The sequence below is a fragment of the Pongo abelii genome, chromosome 18 (assembly GCF_028885655.2).
Source record: "Pongo abelii isolate AG06213 chromosome 18, NHGRI_mPonAbe1-v2.0_pri, whole genome shotgun sequence".
NCBI lineage: Eukaryota > Metazoa > Chordata > Mammalia > Primates > Hominidae > Pongo > Pongo abelii.
This window is the reverse complement of record NC_072003.2, coordinates 48555320-48575575: the sequence shown is the minus strand read 5'-3', so window position 1 is coordinate 48575575 and position 20256 is coordinate 48555320. Positions and strand designations below refer to the sequence as shown.

The following is a 20256-nucleotide window of genomic DNA, read 5'->3' as shown; positions in this document are numbered from 1 at the left end:
AGCCTCCCTAAAACCTCTGAGAAAGAGCTGGCTTGATGGGTGTCCCTTGCGGTGAGCGCAGGTCCTGGAAGCCGGCCCAGAGACGGAGGGTGTAAGAAAGCACTCCCTGGACACACGGCTACCCGACAAAGCTGCCCGAGATGGGGGCCTCTGTCCAGCCTGGGCGTGCTGGATGGAGAAGCCCATCCAGCTCTTGGCTCTCACTGTCGGGTGTGCAGGGCCGAATGCAGGGAGAAGAATCTACTCCTCCTCTCTCAGAGACACACGAGGGATGCCTAAATTTAATAAGTTAATCTAGACTCCTAGAAACAAGATTAAATTTTCAAATAAAGGCAGGCTCTGACAGTTAAGGCATAAATCTTTTATTTAAAATAGAGACTAAACCCATTCAAATGCGATCAGCGATGACAGATGCAGATAGAAACAAGCTCTGATGGGATGGATGCGGTGCGGGTTTGTCTGCTCCTGGCGACAGATCGCCAAGGGTGACCTTAAGGACAGTGTATAATTGTCAGCAAACAGTGGTGCCTCTGCATCCATTTCCATGTGGCTTGCTGGCCCAAGGTGGTGCTGGGGGCAAGGATGTCCTAAGGAAAGTGCCCATGCAGGTGGGAAGGAGTCGCCTTGGACGTCTTGGTACCACTCCTGCCAGGTCAGCTGCCACAAGAGGGCAGAGGAGAGGGGCTTGCCACATTTGGAGGTGCCTGGAGCACCAGCAAAGGAGCTGGAGATGTGGGGAGCTGTCAGGAACAGGTCGGATGTGGTTAAGGCAATAGGAGCCACGTGGCAGCATTTCCTGGAGCCACCAGGGCAGAGGGTAAACTTTGCATAGACCAAACCCAGATGGGCCATCTACTGCCTTGACTCTTTATGGTGGATGCTTCCAAGTGCCAGACATTGTGTTCCCTGTGTGATCTCATTCAATCCTCGCATCAAGCCCTTTTTACAGATGGCAGGCTGGGGCTCAGAAGGGTTAAGTGCCATGCCCAGAGGTGCATAGCCAGTTAGCGACAGAGCTGAGACACAGCACCAGGCTGCTGGTTCCAGTGTGCACGCTCCTCCCTCTGACACTCTAGGGCTCCCAGGCACCAAGAGACACCAGCTGCTGTATTTGCTCTAACTCAGGCTGAGCGATTTCTCCTAAATATCGTCCCCTTTTGGAAGTGTTCAGATGCTTGCTGCCAGAATGCTTCACAAGGGCACAAATTTGAAGACACCACCATGAACATACATCCCGTGAGGATGAGGGTTCCCCAACGGATAGTCTATGAATCTGCATTCAGGAAACATGTAATAACAAATGAAACTCCCACAGAAACAATGCTTTTATTAGGTAAATCTGGGAAGCATTGCCTACTGTAGCCCCTTCTAGAGAGTCACGAAGCATGTTAGAATATTAAAGGCTCTGAGAAGTCCTGCAGAAAAAAGAATCTCATCAAACCTTATTTAGTCCAGCATTTCCCCAACTAATTTGAACATGAATATGTTTTGTTTCCCTTGCTGGGCATCATATCATGTCAACCTGTATTCCAAGGAACACACTTGGGAAAACGTTGATCTGAGACTTTCATCTCAAGTTAGCCTGTAGCTTCCTGCTTCTCCAGAATGTGTATTATGGTACATGACATTTCACCTTAAAATCTTGAAGCTATTTACAGATGCCCATAGGAGTCAAAATTGATGTCGGTGGTTTTCAGTCTCTTTAGAATAAAGTCTCCCTGAGTAATTTGATGAAAGTTGTAGATTTTTTCCTGTGGGGAAAGGAGAGGCACTCACATCCATATACGCAGACTGATGAATTCAGATTCAGGTGTTCCTCGGTTACCCTGAGGTCATGAACCCCCGTTTTAAGTCACTGTCAGCTAATGTCCTTGGCATCATTGGCAGCCAAGCACTGGGCCCTGCTGGGGTGAGCCTGTGGGGGCAGGGCCACTGAGAGGGTCTGAGTAAAGGGGTCAAATCCACTCCTAGCCTTCTGACAAAGGAAAGCAGGAGATTCATGCCAATCACGCATGTTCAGCAGACTGGCACCTTCCAGCTGCCCGCGGTGTGGGCCAGGGTGCTTTGAGCAGGTTGGTGAGCAGAGACCCCCCTGAAGGTCTGAAAGACTGTCCCACACCCTGTGGGGACCTCAGGGCTCCCATGCCTCTCTGAGCCCCCCACAGTCTAGTGCCTAAGAATTCTGGTGCTGATGCTGGCCCAGCACCCATTCCCTGCTCCCTTCTTCTAGGAAGGGCACCCCAGCTGTCCTTGGGGAGCCACCATGCCCCAGACCTAGCTTGTGTACATTGTATGGACTGGACCTCATATCAGACTCATGGGTGGGCTCATGACTCAGGCCTGGACAATCAGAGGATATCACGTTTTTGGTCACAGTGGTTGGTTCAGGGATAGGAATGGGACCAAGCCAAGACAATTAGTGCCAAAAAATACCTTGTGGGATTTTACTGAGAAAGAGAAGTTCTCCTGGGGCTGTTGATAAAAAGATGTAGCTGGAGCTTCTGGTGGCCACCTTGACCCATGAAGGGAGCCACCTGGGATGGTCAGAGGTGGGAGGAGAGGGTGGGTATCCCAATGAGACTGTTGGAGTCTGCATCCAGCTGTGCCTGACAATGTATCTAGACCCTGGTGCACTTACAGGAATCAATACATTTCCTTTCTTGCTTAAGACCGTGTGAGCTAGACTTCTGTCACTTGCAGCTGAAACAATCCTAATGCCCCTGTGTCAAAAACACATTCCCAGGCCTGTGAAGGTAACTGAATTAGAATCTCCAGTAATATGACATATACCTGTATCTGTATCTTTCTGGGGAATCTCATGATCTAACAGCTCTTGCTTGAAAAAATTTCCTCTGATGTTCTACCATGGAGTTGCAAGAAGCCCAGTTGGGAAATCCAAGATTATCCACAGGTAAAGATGGCTTAGGCTGAATGCATCAGCAAGCCCAGGAGTCAAGGTATTTTACATGATTTGTCTTTAATATATTCCTGCTCTTAAACTCTCAGATGGGACTCACACTTTCTGATTGTGGCAATTTCTCAGCTTTGGACAGGAGGGAAACAGAGTTCTGTGGTTCTGTGCTCAGTAAGACCCATTTCCTCATCTTTCTGCACTCCCAGTCCTCCATGTATGAGCCAAAGTGATGTGTGCCAATTTCAGGCTTGGCTCATACAAATCTCCCTGGGTTTATTTATTCATGATTTTTTCCTCTGGCTTGACACAGATAAATACAGTGACCTTAGAAGCCACGTCAGAGGTGGCAGAGCAACAAGGAGCAAGGGGCCTGGGTGCCAAAGTGTGCCTCAAGACAAGTGCCAATCAAGCCTTTTGACAGGCAGCAATCCCTGCTTGGGGCTTTACACAAGTCAGAAAAAATGTCTATTGTGTTAAACCACTGATTTTGGGATTTGTCTGTGATAGTCGTCTCCTTAACAGTGAATTTTTATAAATTCCAGATAACTTTCCCAACTATTGATTCATCTGAGCCTTTTATGAACTCTGGGTGGCAGTCTGGGTGTGGCACTTTACAGATGACAGTGCTTGTCCTGCTTACGTCCTTGGTGGGAGGCTAGAAAATGGTTCTAAACAGAATGCAATTTGATACACATGTAAAGAGATGACCATGATGTGTCCTTCCTTAGCTCTGACTTCCCTCTCATCATTCAGGCACTTTGGTGGATAAATATCTTCCCTGGGACTCAGCACCCATCTTCCCACCCTCTGCCCCCATCCCACCTACAGGGAAGACTGAGGGCTCTGCCTCTGTCCGCGGTGCTGAAATGGGTGATAGTTACAGAGCAGAGTAGCTGAATGGGCCAGGACTTAAACACTAGACAGAACTGGGCTTTCTGTCTAAACATGTGTTCCCTTGGGTGGTCTTTCTACCTCTCCAAACGTTAATTTTTTTGGTCTGTAGAAAGGGAATATTACACCTTCTTCATGGGACTGTTCTGAACATCAAATAATATGGAGAAACTATTGATGTAGTTGCGTTCTTTTCCATCCTCTGTCCTCCTTTTTAATACTGAACCTCGTCTTCCACCAAAAGTAGCCTTCAAGGGCTAGACCTCTCATTCCCAGAGGCTTGAGTGAATTAAGAGAAAAACCAAATTGACTCTAGAGAGATTGTCTTTCATGAATCTAGCTGCCATAGGCTACAGGGGGTTATAGGATATCCTAAGAGTTTAAAGGGAATCTGAAGCTTGAGGGAAAATATGCATTTCTTTGTTCCTCAGTTTCTCCTTCTTTTGTAAAATGATGGGTAGTGCGTGGTGGCTTAGGGGCTTCCAACCCTGCAGAATGAGAACATCTTTTAGTATTCTTGCAACCCATTGATCCCCATCTTTGTAAAAATTTTGTCACCTAAACACACTGCACTTATTAAAGAATAACAAATTCACTTCCCCAATTTTATTAATAAAAGACATTTAGAAATGATTGTGCAATAAAAACAGTATTAAGCTTCCCAGTTTAATGAGGTGGCTAATGCTTTAGTTAGTCTGTATGGCCTCATTATCAGCTAATGCATGGATTCCCTTAGGTTTTCTGAATTTTTGCCAAGAATTCACAGACCCCAGTGCTACTCCTGTGAACCTCAGCACAGAAGTCATTATTTCTGTGGGCTCTCAGGATCCTTCCAGCTTTGACCTGATCCTGTTGAGCTCTGATGTACTAAGCGGGGTAGATTGGAACCACAGAAACTTCCCCCGGTATGCAGTTTAATCCACACCTGGGAGATGGAATTCATAATCCCCATGATTGCCTTCACAGTGAATGGAGGATCTGGAGTAGCAAGAGGCATTCTGAGTGTGTATGCGTGGCTGGAGAGTTAGTTTATTAATGAAAAATATGACAGCCAAGGGAAATAGTCAATTGGCCCCATTTCTGTCCACACACTCTCTCCCAGTTGCACATGGCATGCGAAGCCAATTCGAAATCAGGATGCTTGGTGGGCACAAAACTGGAGTTAGGAAATTATCTGGATGGTCTGAATGACATTGTCTGCAAACTATGATGGCTGTTGGGATCTAACTTCCCAGAGTTAGATCCACTCAGGCCTATTGAGGAACCAAGTCTCCACTGTGCCCCAGATGATGCTGGAAGCAATCGGCTAACATTCTGCCTCTGGGCTCTGAGATGCTCAGGCTGCTGCCCTTGTTACTGGCATTCAGGTTCGGGGACAGCTGAGTCTGCTCCCGCAGTGGGGTGGGCACTTGGGCTGGTCTTCCCGCACTGGCACAGGGGATGGCAAGCCCCTTCCTCATGCTGCCAGCCTCCTTTTAGGATAGCTTGTTGGTTTGTTTTTTCCTCACAAGTGCCACCTTCAAGTTTGGATGACAGCCATGGACAACTAAACCATATCAGTCCTGGTGCAGTGACAGAGGACAGGCATTTACAGTGAAGGGCTAATCAAGCCTGTTCATCCCATCCCCACCTGAGGAGACGGGGAGATTGCCATGAGAAGTGAGGATCTAGGGAGGGGGACATAAAGACTGACTGAGAGGATACTCCCTGTTGCCAGCAGGTGATGTCTGCCTCTTAAACTCAGGTTCTCCTGCCATGCCCCGGACCTTCAGCGAGGACTTGCTTCATGCCACCTCATTTCACAAAAGATGTGCAATAATTTACACAAGGGACACACAAAACAGGACAAAGCAAATAGATGAGTAAACTAGGGCAAGAATAAATTGAGAGTCTTCGCAGTGACCTGAAAATTTGGGTCTGAGCCTCCTAGTAGCCAAAGCATAGATGAAAACATGATTGCTCCCAGAATGACAATGCAGTGTCGTAGAGGATTACAAAGAGCCTTTCTGTGGGCACATGGAGAAAAGCTCTTGACTTGGCCAAGAAGGCTCTCTGGAGGAGGTGATACCCAAACACGATGCTGTCTCTTTCAGGGATCTTTGGCACAAAAATGACTGACTTTTACTGGGTTGGACAGAGCCTGAAGGCTGGGGCTGCCTAATGAGTGGCCACTTCCTAGTGAGAAATTTTCAGTATAATAATTGTATTAATTATTGATGCATTACAAATCACCCCAAAACTTAATGGCTTTAATAAAAAAATGAACATTTGTGATCTCGCACAGTTTTTGCAGGTCAGGAATTCACGAGCTTAGCTAGGTGGTTGTGACTCACACTCCCTCATGAGCTTGCAGAGAAGATGTTGGTGGGAGCTGCTGTCATTTAGGGGTTATCTGGGGTGGGGGGATCTTCCTCCAAGCTGCCTTGCTCACAGAGCAGGTAAGTTAATGCTGGCTGTGGGTAGGAGGTCTCGGGTGCTCATCATGCAGACTTTTCCATGGGGATGCCTGAGTGTCTTCATGACATGACAGCAGCCCTCCCCCAGAGCGAGTGACCCAAGAGACTCAGGCGAAAGTCACAGCATCTTTCAGGACCTAGCCTTGGAAGTCACATTCTGCCGTCCCCACAATCTCCTATTGGTACACAGATCAACCCTATTCTGGTTGAATAGCAGGCGTGAATACCAGGAGGAAGGGATCACAGGGGTCATTTTGGAGGCTGGTACGATTAAAGTGTTAATAAATGATGTAAATGATAAAGGTAACAACCACAGCCAATATGCAGTGGGAACCTAGGCATTGATCTAACTCTTTTACTTGTATGATCTTCATTGAATCCTCTCAATGACTTATGGTTTGGGTACTATTATTAGCCCTACAATATGGAGGGGAAAGACAGCTCAGAGAGGTTGTGTGAGTGGCCCAAAATCACACAGCAAATAAGTGGTGTGAGTCTGAATTTGAACTGATGTTTTTGAGAGTCCAGAGCCCATTCTTTTGACTGCAACCCTATACTCCCTCCCTAAGGTACTTTTCTTTTGAACTCTAGGGGCACAGCTCCTCTAGCCCTCTCTTCAGAAAGCCAAGCCAGAGGGCACTGGGAACTAGAGAAGAAGAAGCCACTCCCCTAGGCTGGCCAGCCCCGAGCCTAGCTTTGCAGGCCTTGGCAAGGCAGAGGATTTACTCATCTCCTGAGGAAGTCTCAGGCTTTGCTTCTTTACTGACTTATGAGCTGTGTAAGTGAAGTGTGTGTCTGACCTTTTCAGTTACTTCTCCTCACGATCACTATAGCCGCTGCAGAGAAATGAACTTCCTTCATGCTTTCCCAGCTGCTGGGACAGGACCCCACCTTCCTGCATCCTGATGGCTGCCATGGCCCGGGTGCTCAGCAGAGGCAGGACAAGACTGCCTAGGCTCAGGACTCAGGATCTCCCAGGAGGGTCGAAACTGACAGGGCCACGTGGGGTCCATGGAAGCCACTTAACTTTAAATCTGCTCCCAAGACTGCATTCTCTTCTCCAACTCCCACCCCCAGCCCCTGGTCCAGGTCTTCCCCAGGGAACCTGCCCCACCACCATCCCAAGCCGCTGTCTCCAAGAGAAGGCACATCTCCCTTGCCTCGGGGGGTCAGCGCCTCCTGTGTCCTCTCAGGCCCCACCTCCTCGTGTCCCTCTGCTCAGAATGAATGCTCCCTCCTTGCTGTTCACATTGTGTGGTATTGTTCCCTCCTCTACTGTGGCCCCCTTTACTTTCGGCTGTACTTACCTGCAGGCTTTCTTCTTTTTAAAAAAAAAAATTGTCATGGTATGTATCTGGAGAAACTGTAGAACCCTCCTCATCTTCTTTGTGCACTGCTCGGTACATTTCCAGTCTCTACCCAATGATCTGTTAAGGTGAGAATGTTAATTTATCCTGGTGGGAATATGCCAACATCACCCCAAGATAAAGATGCCAGCACTCTGAGATGCACTTAGAATAAAACCGCAAGTCCTTGCCATGGTTGACAAAGCACTGCAGGGTTTGGCCCCGGCCCACCTTGACCTTGCCTTCCATCACTCTCCCCCTGGCCCGCTGAACTCCAGCCACACAGCCGTGACCCTGACCCTGCTCCTGCCCAGGGCCTTTGCCTTGCCACTCCCTCTGCCAGAGCACACGCTCTGCTTCTCTGCAGGCTGGTTCCTTCCCACCACTTCCATCCAGCTCAGCCCTCCCTGACTTCTCCGTCTTGCTCCACAATGCCCAGCGTCTCTCCATTGTAATATCCCACTGTCTTTTCCTCACTGCACTAAACAATTTCAGAAATCACTCCTTTAAAAATGAGTTTCACTTTATTATCTTTTTTTTCCTTTAGAGATAGGGTCTCATTCTTTCTCCCAGGCTAAGTGCAGTGGCATGATCATAGCTCACTGCATCCTCCAGTTTCTGGGCTCAAGTTGTCTTCCCACCTCAGCCTCCAGAATAGCTGGGACTATAGGTGCACATCACGCCTGGCTAATTTATTTCTATTTTTTTTTTTGTATGTGTGTGTAGAGACAGGTCTTGCTGTGTTGCCCAGGCTGGCCTCGAACTCCTGAGCTCAGGAGGCCCAGGCTCGCCTCGAACTTCTGAGCTCAAGAGATCCTCCTGCCTTGGCCTCCCAAAGTGCTAGGATTATAGGCGTGAGCCACCTCGCCTGGCCTATTATCTTTATCCTCCAGCAGGACATAAGCTCTACGTGGACTGGGATCTTGCCCATCTTGCTGACTGCTGTGTCCTTAGAGCCTCAAAGAATGCAGGGCATTTGGGAAGTTCTTTATGTTTGCTGAATGAATAACAAGTGGTCATACACAAAGTACTCACATGCAAACCTCTTTCCCCTGTTTGGGGAGTCTTCATCCTAGCCCCTAGTATCTTGCCTCTAGCATGGAACACATAGTGAATGAAATGAATTAAGTCACTTGCCCACTGGCTTATCTTCTTTTTAAGGGGACAGACCACATCATGTGTTTCTCCAACCCTCTAGCATCTTGAAGAGCCACTGCTTAAAGCGCTTGTTGAATTGAATAGAATCCTTTGAAACTGTTGTGTCACCAACTTTGGTAATTGAAGGAAAGGGGTCTGCCTGGTCCTTCCAATGTGACTTGTTGGAGAAGCTAACACCTGGAGTTCTCATTCTCAGGTGTGGGTTCCGGATCCTGTGAGTGCAAAGGCCACACCTTACACAGCAGACGTGTTGATAGAAAACGGGGCGCATCTGCCTAAGATGCCAGGTGTCAGAGGAGCGGTACAATATCCTTCTGACACTTGAAAATTGCAAATTTGAAAGGTTCCTTCTCACTTGTCAGCTGTCCAGGCCTCCCCTGAACAGATGGATTCCAGACCTCGCCCTCCGAGGCTGAGCGTCCCACTGCCCAGGACCAGCCAGCAGGCATTGTTAAGATCCCACAGTGGGCACAGAAGCTCAGGTGTCCTAGGCACTCGAGTCTTAGTGTTTTATCAGGATTATTTCAGTTACAAGTGGTTTTAAAAAGGGATTATATTACCTTAAGCACTGAAAAAATGTTGGGTAGAAGTTGCTTGAGGCATAGCTGGATCAGAGCAAGAGACTGGATCTGTCTCCACTTAGTTTATTCTTCTTATGGGGAGAGGCAGGTTGGGGGGCAAGGTGGCCCCTGGAAGCCTGAGACTCACTTGTTTAATTGTCCAATCATCATCCACTCATTCCATTCCAGTCATTCCTTTTTTCCCCCCCGAGATGGAGTCTCACTCTGTCACCCAGGCTGGAGTGCAGTGGCGTGATCTTGGCTCACTGCGACCTCCACCTCTTGGGTTCAAGTGATTCTCCTGCCTCAGCCTCCCAAGTAGCTGGGACTACAGGCATGTGCCCAGCACGCCCAGCTAATTTTTGTATTTTTAGTAGATACAGGGTTTTGCCATGTTGGCCAGGTTGGTCTCGAACTCCTGACCTCAAGTGATCTGTCCACCTCGACCTCCCAAAGGGCTGGGGTTACAGGCGTGAGCCGCCGCGCCCGGCCTCCAGCCATTCCTTTTATTTCTGGTCCTCAAATAAAGCAGGCACACTCCTACCTTAGGATGTTTGCACTAGCCAGTCTATGTGTCTGGAAATTCCTAACGCCCACCCCTGCATAGCTACATACCTCATTCCCTGACCTCCTGCACAGCTTTGCTCACCCTTACCTTCTCAGTGAAGCTGACCCTGACCCCCCTATTTAAAATTAGAACTCCTCTCCTCAGCCCACCCAGTCCTACTTACCATGCTCGCTTTCCACTCCCTCATAGCAATTATTGGCATTTTTTTCTTTGAGATGGAGTCTCGCTCTTATTGCCCAAGTTGGAGTGCAATGGTGCGAGTGATTCTCCTGCCTCAGCCTCCCGAGTAGCTGGGACTATGCCTGGCTAATTTTTTGTATTTTTAGTAGAGACGGTGTTTCACCATGTTGGTCAGGCTGGTCTCGAACTCCTAACCTCAGGTGATCCGCCCACCTCAGCCTCCCAAAGTGCTGGGATTACAGGCGTGAGCCACCACACCCAGCCGCAAGTATTGCCTTCTAATGTTCTCCATATGGCACTTATTAATTATCTCTATTGCTCTATCACCCACTAGAATGTCTGTTGTGTTCACTGATATATCCCAAGAACCTGGAGGGCCCTGTCACATAGTAGTCGCTCAATTTGTTAGATGAATGAATGAAGCAGAAAGAAATTAATTCAACATCCAGACATTGGAAATTCAGCAGTGAACAAAAAGTACCACCCCCACTCCCACACACACAAAAAAAGTCCTCTGTGATTTTGGACCTTACTTTTGGTAGGGATGGAAGACGATAAATGAGATTTTAAAGAAGCACTAAATATAGGGCGTTGCAGGTAGCAGTGGGGGCTGGGCAGGAAACACAGCAGATGCACAGTCAAGATAAGCCCAGTCCCTGCTGTATGCTGAGAACCCAGCAAGGATGGAGAACGCTCTTCTTCTGTCATTTTAAGTTTATTCTTTTTGGAAGCAGCAGAGGACAAGCACACTGCTAATGATGGTAATAAAGCTTCTCCCAGATTTGTTGACAAGTTGCGTTTGTTTTATTTTCATTCGCTTCTCAATTTGGAAGTGGGTGTGGGCAGCCCCCTGCCAACCCACCATTCCCTTGCCACTTCCCACTCTCATGATTTAAATAAAGAAATATGCAGATTGGCTGGGAGCTGCTGGTGTTTGGAAACTCCTCTTGGAGCCAGCTCCTGGGTGGAAAAGAAGCAATCCAAACCAATAAACGGTATTGATTCACATTGGCATTAATCTATTTTTGTATTGACACAAGTATCTTATCAAAATTTGCCTGGGGGGAACATCCATCTTCATATTGACTTAAAATAGAAGATACTACAGGGTGGGAATTCTATCTATATAGTATAGACCTCTGCATACAAATGCATAATCAATATTTCATCATCAAATTATGATCTGGCTTTCAATGTTTTGCAGCGAGAACCTGGAGATGAGTCATAAAGTGCAATAATAGATTGAAATGCAAAGGCTTTTTTTTTCCACTTTAATAAGAGTTGGGAATGCTCCATGGCCATTCTGTGTAGGCAGCAGGAAAAGACCCTGGCTGCAGGAGAGATATTGTGGAAACATTTGCAGACAAGAAGCTGCCTACACTTTGCCATTGCTTGAGAATTAACTATATGAGTTAATATAGTTATTATTCAGCCACATTGCTGTGCCTCACCTGGACCCTCTCTGATCCCTTCTGTCGCTTCACTGTACCAGTGCCTCCAGTGGTCAGCAGGTGCCACTCTTGGGGAAGTGCTTGGGTGATTAAGTCCCCTGGGGACAGCGCTTAGCCAGAGACTGAGGAGTGGAGGATTAGGAAAGCCCAGCTCCCTTGCCTCAGGGGCAACGCTGAGCTGTTGGAAGCTACTCTCAGGTGAAACAAAAACCAGGGGGCTCTGTTTAGATGATTGATTCTCTGTGCTTGGCTCCCTGGCCCCCTTGTCCCATTTCTGCCACTCTGTTATTGTCCCCTGGGAGCATTTCCTTAATACAACACATGCACTTGAAGCCTTGTCTCCAGGTCTGCCTCTGGAAAATCCCACTCAATATGCACCATTCATTCTTCAAGTGTTTGTTGGCTCTCTACCATGTACCATGCACTGTGGTTGGAACTAGGGATGGAGCAGTAACAGCAGTAGGTATGGCTCACATCTCTGTGTCAATTTTGGTGCGTTTGGCTATAAAAGAGAGAAATTAAACAGTATCTTATCATCTCACTTTGGCGGGAAGTCAGAGGGCTCTGGGACTGGTTGCTATAGCTGCTCAGTGGTGTAATTAGGGTCTTAGTTCTTTCCATCTCTCTGCTTGGCTGTGTTTGGGGTTGGTTTCGTCTTCAGGCTGGGTGCGAGTGGCTGTAGCACTTCCAGGCATCGCATCCAGACACTGTGACACCCTAAGGAAGGAGAGAGGCCTCTTCCGGTGGCTCTCCCTTTCAAGCAAGACACTTTGCTTGAAGCCCCTGCCTCCCCAGCAGAAATACCTTTGTCTCATTGGCCTCATTGAAATGGGTCGCCTGTCCCTGTCCAAGCCATTCTGGCAAGGGGATGGAATTACCTTGGGCTAGTCAGGTCTTCTCTGGACCTCTGAATCAGGGTGGTTTCTCCTGAGGCTCCAGGGAGGTTCGAGGGGGGCAACAACTGAATGCAACTGAGATTCTGTTGGAAGGAAGACGAGAACTTCATCCTGTGCTTTCTCCATCACCCTTCCCTCTTGGTCTCCTTCATGGCACTCCAGTCAGGCTACAATCAGATGTGCATTCCTCTGTGTGATTCCGTCTGTCTCCTTTACTACATGGTAACTCCCTGAGGGCAGCACCCTGACTGTTTTGCTCAGCAGTGGTGAATATGATCATGATTATGATTAGCACAATGCCATGCAGATAAATATGCTCAATAAATACTTGATGAATAAATGAATGGTAATATGAAGGGAATGAATGAATGAATGAATGAATCAACGTGTGCAGTTTAAAGGGCAGACCTGAAAATGTGGAAGTGGAGCTCGCCATCCCCTCATGTGGGTGGTGTCCTGTGAGGATGGCGGCAGCAAGGGGCCCCTCCTTGCCAAGGCAGCTCAAGGATAGAACAGGAGGGGGCTTCCTTCTTCCCAAGGCAGCAAGGGTGGCAGCTCTGGGTCAGAGAGACTGAGGCTTATGCTTTGGCTCTGATGTCAGCTGTGTGGCTTCAGTCGTGACTCCTCCTTTCTGCGTCTTGCCATCTTCTCTAGAGATATTGTGAGGATTCAGTCATTGGACAATTTATTAAGCACCTATTGTATGAAGATGCTGGGGTGCATGTAGGAAAAGTACAGGGTGTTGTGGAAATACTTATGGGATCCAGCTGCAGGCTTCAGGGTTGGTGCTCAAGCTGCGGTCTGAAGGATGCACAGGAATCAGGAGGTGACTGGGGTGGAAACGAGGGGCAGGGAAGAAAGCAGGCCCTGAGGCTCTGAGACAGGACCCAGGCTTCTTTGAGGAAAATGAGGCCTAAGCTTGGGGTAAGGAGGGGGACATGGTATGAGAGGAGGCAGTGAGGCCAGCTGGGGCCAGACCAAGGAGGCTGCAGAGGCCACAGCACACCTTCTACTGTGTGTTTTATTTTCTTATATTTATTTTAATTTATTTTATTATTTTATTTTATGTTTTAGATAAGGTCTTGCTCTGTCACCCAGGCTGAAGTGCAGTGGCACGATCCTAGCTCACTGCAGCCTTGAACCCCTGGGCTCCAGTGATCCTCTCACCTCTGCCTCCTGAGGTGCTGGGACTACAGGTGCACCCACCACACCTGGCACTGTAATTTACTACATGTAGTGGACCCCACAGAAGGGATCTGGGTGGAATGGCAGCCTGATGAGATTCAGCTGTCAAATGGAGGAGATGCTCAGCCACGTGGGACCAGGTGAGGGGCTGCTGTGTTTTCCCAGCAAGAGTCAAGGTGGCTTGAACCAGTGCAGCAGCAACGGTGAAGGAGAGGCATGGGCTGATTCGAGAGATGCTGGGAGGCAGATCTGGTAAGCTAAGGAGAGTCAGAGATCCTGCCCTTGTTGGCTTCAAGGACACTCGTTCTCACCTGCTTACTGAAAAGTACAAACCAGATCCTCCCCATCAAGGAGGATAAACCCAAGGGTTTGCAGAGGGAAGCTTTCTTTCACTGTGAGCCCAGGGAATGAGAGGAGAATCAGGCATAATGCAGTTAAGAAATACTATGTAATCAATCACACTAGCTTAAATAAAATGCAATGTCCAAACGCGTTGCCTAACATTTTCCCACATCAAACAGAGGCCCAGGTGAATCACCAGCATCACTAGAGTATTGTTATTTGAAGCTGGAAAGTGGATCCTCATTTTTGGTGGATGGGAAGATTGGTGGGGGGCAAATATAAGAATTGTTTAGGGGTCTAAGTTCTAGGAAAACTAACACACTTGTGAGAAGGGGCTGTAATGCCATAGAAAGTGTGTGGCATTTGGATTTGGAAGGCCTGCCTTTGAATCCCAGACTGCTATACATTAGCTGTGTGACCCTGGCTGGTCACTTAGCCTCTCTGATTCTTTTCCTCATCTAGAAAAGGGAGCTGATCACAGTTGCTTCAGAGGCTACTGTGGAAATAAAACGAAATAATGATAGAGAAAGTGCTTTGTCAGCTGCAAAGAAATATCAAATATTGGAGATTATTAAGAAAGTATATTTTAAGCAAAAAAGTGTAATTGAGTGATATTATTGAATTGATGTTAATTTTGGGTTGTTAGGATAATGTCTTTATCCTTAGGAGAAGCATACTGAAATATTTAGGAGGGAAATGTCAAAATGTTTAAAACATTCACATGGTTCGGAATAAAACAAAATTGTACAGCTCAATGCACGATCTGTCTACCTATCTATTTAGATCTATATTTTGAAAAAATGTGGCAAAACATTAACCATTGGTGAATTTAGTGGAAGGATATTAGTGTTCATTAAGCTATTTTTAATGTTTCGGTAGACTTGAAAACTTTCATAATAAAAATCAGAGGGGAAATCACTTCCAGGTGGATAGCAGGTATAAATAGGGAGGGAAAACAATGCCTCAGAAGGTGACAAAGGGCAGTATCTTCATGGCCTTGGGTAAAGGTGGCATTTGGTAGGGAGGAAACACCCAGCCTCTCTCCCTGGCTTTCCTATCTCCTCCTGGTGCCTTCCTTTGGCTGAAGTAAATGACAAGTCCAAGGGCAGAGCCCAGTGATGAAATCCAGGATTGGCCTCCAAGGGTACAGAGCCTGGACGAGGGTAGAGTGGGACAGAGAATGGATCCAAAGGGATAACTGGAGAAAAACCAGCACCTCCTCTTTTGCAGGGCATGGCAGACAGAAGCTCAAATGCCAGATAATCATTTTCCCAGCCTCCAGATGCAAACCTGGCCAACCTTTCTCCTACAAAGTAAAGTCTGTGGCTGGAGCTGGAAGTCTTTTCCTTTCTAACTAGAGAACAATGCGTGACAAGAAGCTGTCCCTCCTTCCCTGATTTTGGATATTATTGTGTGAGGATATGATGTCAGGAGCTGCTGCAGCCACTCTGCCACCAAGAGGATGGCAGAGTGGCCATCAAGAGCCCTGACATTGTTGAGCAACACAGCCTGGACCACCTGCTGCCAGACATCCCAATACATGAGAAAAAGTCTCCAGTGTTGGGGTTCCCTTGTGGTTGGGCGTCTTGTCTCTTGCTGCCACTAACATCTTAACTGATGCACAGGTCATAGTCGAAGTGACCTCCCTGTCTCTTTTCCCTTAGTCACACCCTTTCCCCAACATGCTAGATTTTCTACTGTGATAGTAACAAGAAAAAAACCAACAACAATGAAGACAAGGAAATGGGAGCCAGACACGGTGGCTCACACCTGTAATACTAGCACTTTGGGAGGCCAAGGGGCAGATCAGATTGCTTGAGTCCAGGAGTTCAAGACCAGCCTGCGCAACATGTCAAAACTGTCTACAAAAAATGTAAAAATTAGCCAGTGTGGTGGCATGCACCTGTAGTCCTAGCTACTTGGGAGGCTGAGGTGGGAGGTGAGAGGATCGCTTTAGCCTGGGAGGATTACTTTAGGTGGAGGCTGCAGTGAGGGAAGATCACACCACTGCAGTCCAGCCTGGAAATGGGCCCTGAGGAAGAGAAAAGCATTGCAGTGCCATCTATCGTGTCAGAGGTGGGAAACGCAGAAGCACACATCACAGTTTACATTTCCATACAGGGTGCTGAGCTGATGGATGGAGGAGGCAAGGCTTCACCTGTGGAGCACATGCAGTGGTGTTTGCCCAGACTCCCGGATCCCTAGCATCAGCTCTGCACACCCGTCTCGCAGCTTCTGAGTGCTGTGCTGCTAAGAGCTCCCCACCCCAGGACCGCAGGGGCCGCTTTTTCTTGGGCTCTGGAGCCGCATCACTCTTACCGAGAGCCCAGGTAGCCAATGACTAACCCGTGTAGAGAAAAATGCCTCACAGCTCCTTTGCCCCAGGCTCTGAGGTGTAATTTATGTTGCAAAGCCCCTCAAGGGATCAGGCTGAGTCTGGAGTTTCACCCCAATTGCTTCTCCACTCTTACTCATCTGTCCTGGGAGAGCTCTGTAGGAGATGCAGGTGTAAAGTCACATGCAGTGGCAAACAAAAGACTCCAAGAGGCCTTTGTCCTGAGAGCCTCGGCCATGGCAGCTTGATCCCTGCATAGATCACTGAAAATCCCCCTGCAGGCTCTCCTGTAAGGCAGAGCTTATAAAGCCCACTATTGTCTGACTCTTTCAAGGATTTACTTCATTTGCAAGTGGCTTTTCTCACCACAATGTCATTAATGTGTGGAGAGACCTGAAAGCTGGCATTTATGGCATTTACGTGAAAGTGATGTCTAAATCCTCAGGCTCAGGCAGGGCAGAAATAGCCAGGAAGCCGACAGCAGAAAGGGGACATTTGCCTGGAAACAGACTTATTTATCTTCTCCCACTAAAGCTTCTCTCTTAGCAATGAAGTCTTTGCCCTCTGCCGACCCCAGGACATGTCAAGACCTTGAGCTTGGTAGAATGTGCTGCCAACACTGCTTCCCTTATTACCCATTTCAGTCACTAATCTGGGACTACATCAGTGGTTCCCAAACCTGGCTGCACTTCCGATTCACCTGGGAGCTTTTCCAAAATACTGCCCTTCCTTCCTCAGGAATCTCTGGCACAGGTGTGAGATCCTGGCAGGTATGAGAGAAAGGAAAATAAGAGAATCTGCCTGGTAACCATCAGGGGCAAGGAATTAACATATTATCTAAAACTATGTTAAAACGTCAGAGCCCAGCACAGTGGTGCATGCTCATAATCCTAGCGCTTTGGGAGGCTGAAGCAGGAGGATCACTTGAGCCCGGGAGATCAAGCCTGCAGTGAGCCATGACCACACCACTGTACTCCAGCCTGGGCAACAGAGTGAGAATCTCAGGCATCAGTATTATTCTAGCACCCCAGTTGACTTCAATGAGCAGCAAGGGCTGAGAACCACAGCTTCACCGAAGGGAGCATGTCCTGGGGGATCCACGAAGGTCTTCCCAGGCCTGATCTTGTTGGTTACCTTCATTTCCCGACAAAGGGCTGCTAGATCCTCCTGTGGCTCTCTTGGATCATCCTTGTGTTTTGCAAAATATTGCTTTCTTTAAACATTCAAGTATGTGGCTCCTCTGAAACTGTGAACATTTCTGAAGATCATCATGAACTGTTGGTAACTGTAAAATCCAAGGAGGCAGAGTCAGAGGAACAGGTATCTGGAGACATGGGTGGCTGCTGCTCCCAGCATCAAAAGCGTTTATCTGAAGTCATCCCGTGGGTGGAAGCTTCTGCTCCCCCATGGAGGGCCGTAGAGTGTGTTAGAGTAAGTGAGGCTGAAGTGTGAGGTTAGGCACTCTGTGTACACACTTTCATAGAGCATATTAGCTTTTGTAAAGTGCTTACTAGATCACGAACATTGCTTTTTAAAAAAAAAAAATCAGAGTTTATCACTTGACAAAAGATGTAATTTTCCAACACACACTCAGAAGTACCACTGTGAGTAATAATTTGGCCCTTATAAAGTTATTATCATTTTCCTGTTATTTTCACCTGTGTTCAAGGGGAGAAGCAAAGCTTGATCTTCAAATGAATAACATAAACTTCACTTAATTACCCAGAAAGATTTGCTTTTTTTTTCCAGTCTAAACATTTTAATGCCCACCATGAAAGGCAGAGGGTATCTGAGGGAGAGAATTTCACATCAACTTTACCATCCCACTTCATGAAATTCTGACCTTTTATTTATTTATTTATTTATTTAATTTTCAGAAAGGGTCTCGCTCTGTTGCTCAGGCTGGAGTACAGTGGCGTGATCATGGCTCACTCCAGCCTTGATCTCCTGGGCTCAAGTGATCCTCCTGCCTCAGCCTCCCAAAGTGCTAGGATTACAGCATGTACCACTGTGCTGGGCTCTGATCTTTTAACACAGTCTTAGAGAACATGTTAATTCCTTCCCGCTGATGGTTACCAGGCAGATTCTCTTAGTTTCCTTTCTCTCATACCTGCTGGTTAGGAAAGATATTATGTCTCTATTAAAATTATTTATTTGACTTAGTATACAACATCCCATTTTGGGTGTATATAGAAAATTGAGATTATTTGTTTGACCTCATGCAGGAAAAATAATCATTTAATGAATGGTATTTGCCATTTTAAGAAGGTTTTTTGGGGGTGGTGATAAATAGATGCAACGTTTATCTACTGCACAGTACCAGGTCACTTAGCCTCCTGATCCCTACAAATATTTCATTCTGAGCTGTGGTTATGCACTGAGGAGAAATGTCACCACTTCCAGCTTACACAACTGCCATCTGCGGCTTGGCTTTTGCCCATTGCTTTGTGGTTTTGCTACCTATGCACCATCCTTCTACTCCAGCAGGGTGTCTCAGCCCTGACTGCCCATGAACAGCACTTGAGGCTTAAAAAAGATGGGTGTGCCAGCCCTAGGCCAGAGATTCTGATTTCATTGGCATAGGATGGGGCCTAGGCACAGGTATATTACAGCTGACCCCCAAGGGAGTATAATATGCAGGTGGCTTTGGAAGCATGATTGTTGAATGTCAGGTCTTCCTGATAGCTGGCAACACTGCGTCCTCTGCCTGGTATCCCCAGCACCTGCGATGGAGTCTGGCACAGGATGGACACTCACGAATCTGCTGTGAATGATGTACCGACTGTACCTGGAATGAACTTGGAATCCTGGTACCATCATGCCACAGTATCACCCTCTTCTGATGTATTCCTCAGATGCTGTGAATTAACCACGAAGCCAGACTGTCAATTCTAAAGAAGCAGGGCTGCTGGAACACGAATTCATCATGGTTCACCCTTGGCCCATGTTCCATTACTTGCTAATATTCAAAGACAATGCTATAGCATTTAGCCAGTAAAAACAAAAAAGAAACGAAAAAAAAAACAAGTCAGTATATTGAAAAGGAGTATTATGTTATTAGAAATTCATGGCAATAGATTGTAGACACATGAAGCAAAACAGCACAAATACCAATGCTACCTAATCACTCCAGAGAATGCTGTGCAGAACAAACATCCCTTTCTTCCATGTGGTTTAAAAAAATAGCTACCTAAATACAAAATTTTAAAATAGTTACCTGAATACAAAAGCAGAAACCCAACTGTCAATTTTTCATTTTATTTTTGGCTGGTTGGCTGATTGATTGATCCACTCATTCATTCGATTTGGGCGTACTGAGCCTCTTTGTACCGGGCACTGTTCCAGGTGATGGGATACTGCAGTGAACTCAAGTGACCTGGGCCTAGTCTCATGGAACTTACATTCAAACATGGGAGGTAGGTAAGAAACGAGTAAGCAGACAGCACAGAACTCAGGCAGTAATGAGTGTAGTGGGATCAAATCACAGGGGCCAGGGAGCAGGTGCAGCCCTGGTGGTCATGGAGGGTGTCTCTGAGGATGTGGCCTGGGAGCTTAGGTCTGGATTTCTGAGGGCAGGAGACAGCAAATGCATGGGTGCAGAGGCAGGAACGAACTGGAAATGTGAGCAACAGAAAGTCCAGGGGCTAGAACTTAGCAGGAGAAGGAGGAGTGGTATGAAATGGGAGGCAGGAGCTGGATAGCATAGGGGTCTGCATGCCATGGTAAGGACTATGTATAGGGACAGTGAAAATGGCAAATGATGCCATCAGTTTCCACTTTAACAGAATTGCTACCACGCAAGAGGTCTTTAATGGGAAAACAGGCTGAGTGAGTTCTCTAGCCTTGGGGAAGCCATTCCATTATTGGGTCAAGCCTCACAAAATCACTTGAGTAAAAAAATAATTGCAAGAATTTTCTTTTCTTCTTGAGTGTTGGAATGGGAGTGGGGGATATTGAGTCTATTCTTCCCCCAG

General features: G+C 47.2%; 1 long non-coding RNA gene across 1 annotated transcript in view; it reads right to left on the bottom strand.

The window, feature by feature from the left end:
- Positions 1–1160: 1160 nt before the first annotated feature.
- The window catches only part of LOC103892666 (uncharacterized), a 66405-nt gene continuing 47309 nt past the window's right edge, over positions 1161–20256 (bottom strand). Inside the window, exons 5-8 of the long non-coding RNA XR_008514545.2 lie at positions 19071–19260; positions 17417–17567; positions 7569–7688; positions 1161–1751 (exon numbers count right to left, since the gene is read on the bottom strand). This is a non-coding gene — a long non-coding RNA (uncharacterized LOC103892666). The remainder of the gene's footprint in view (positions 1752–7568; positions 7689–17416; positions 17568–19070; positions 19261–20256) is intronic.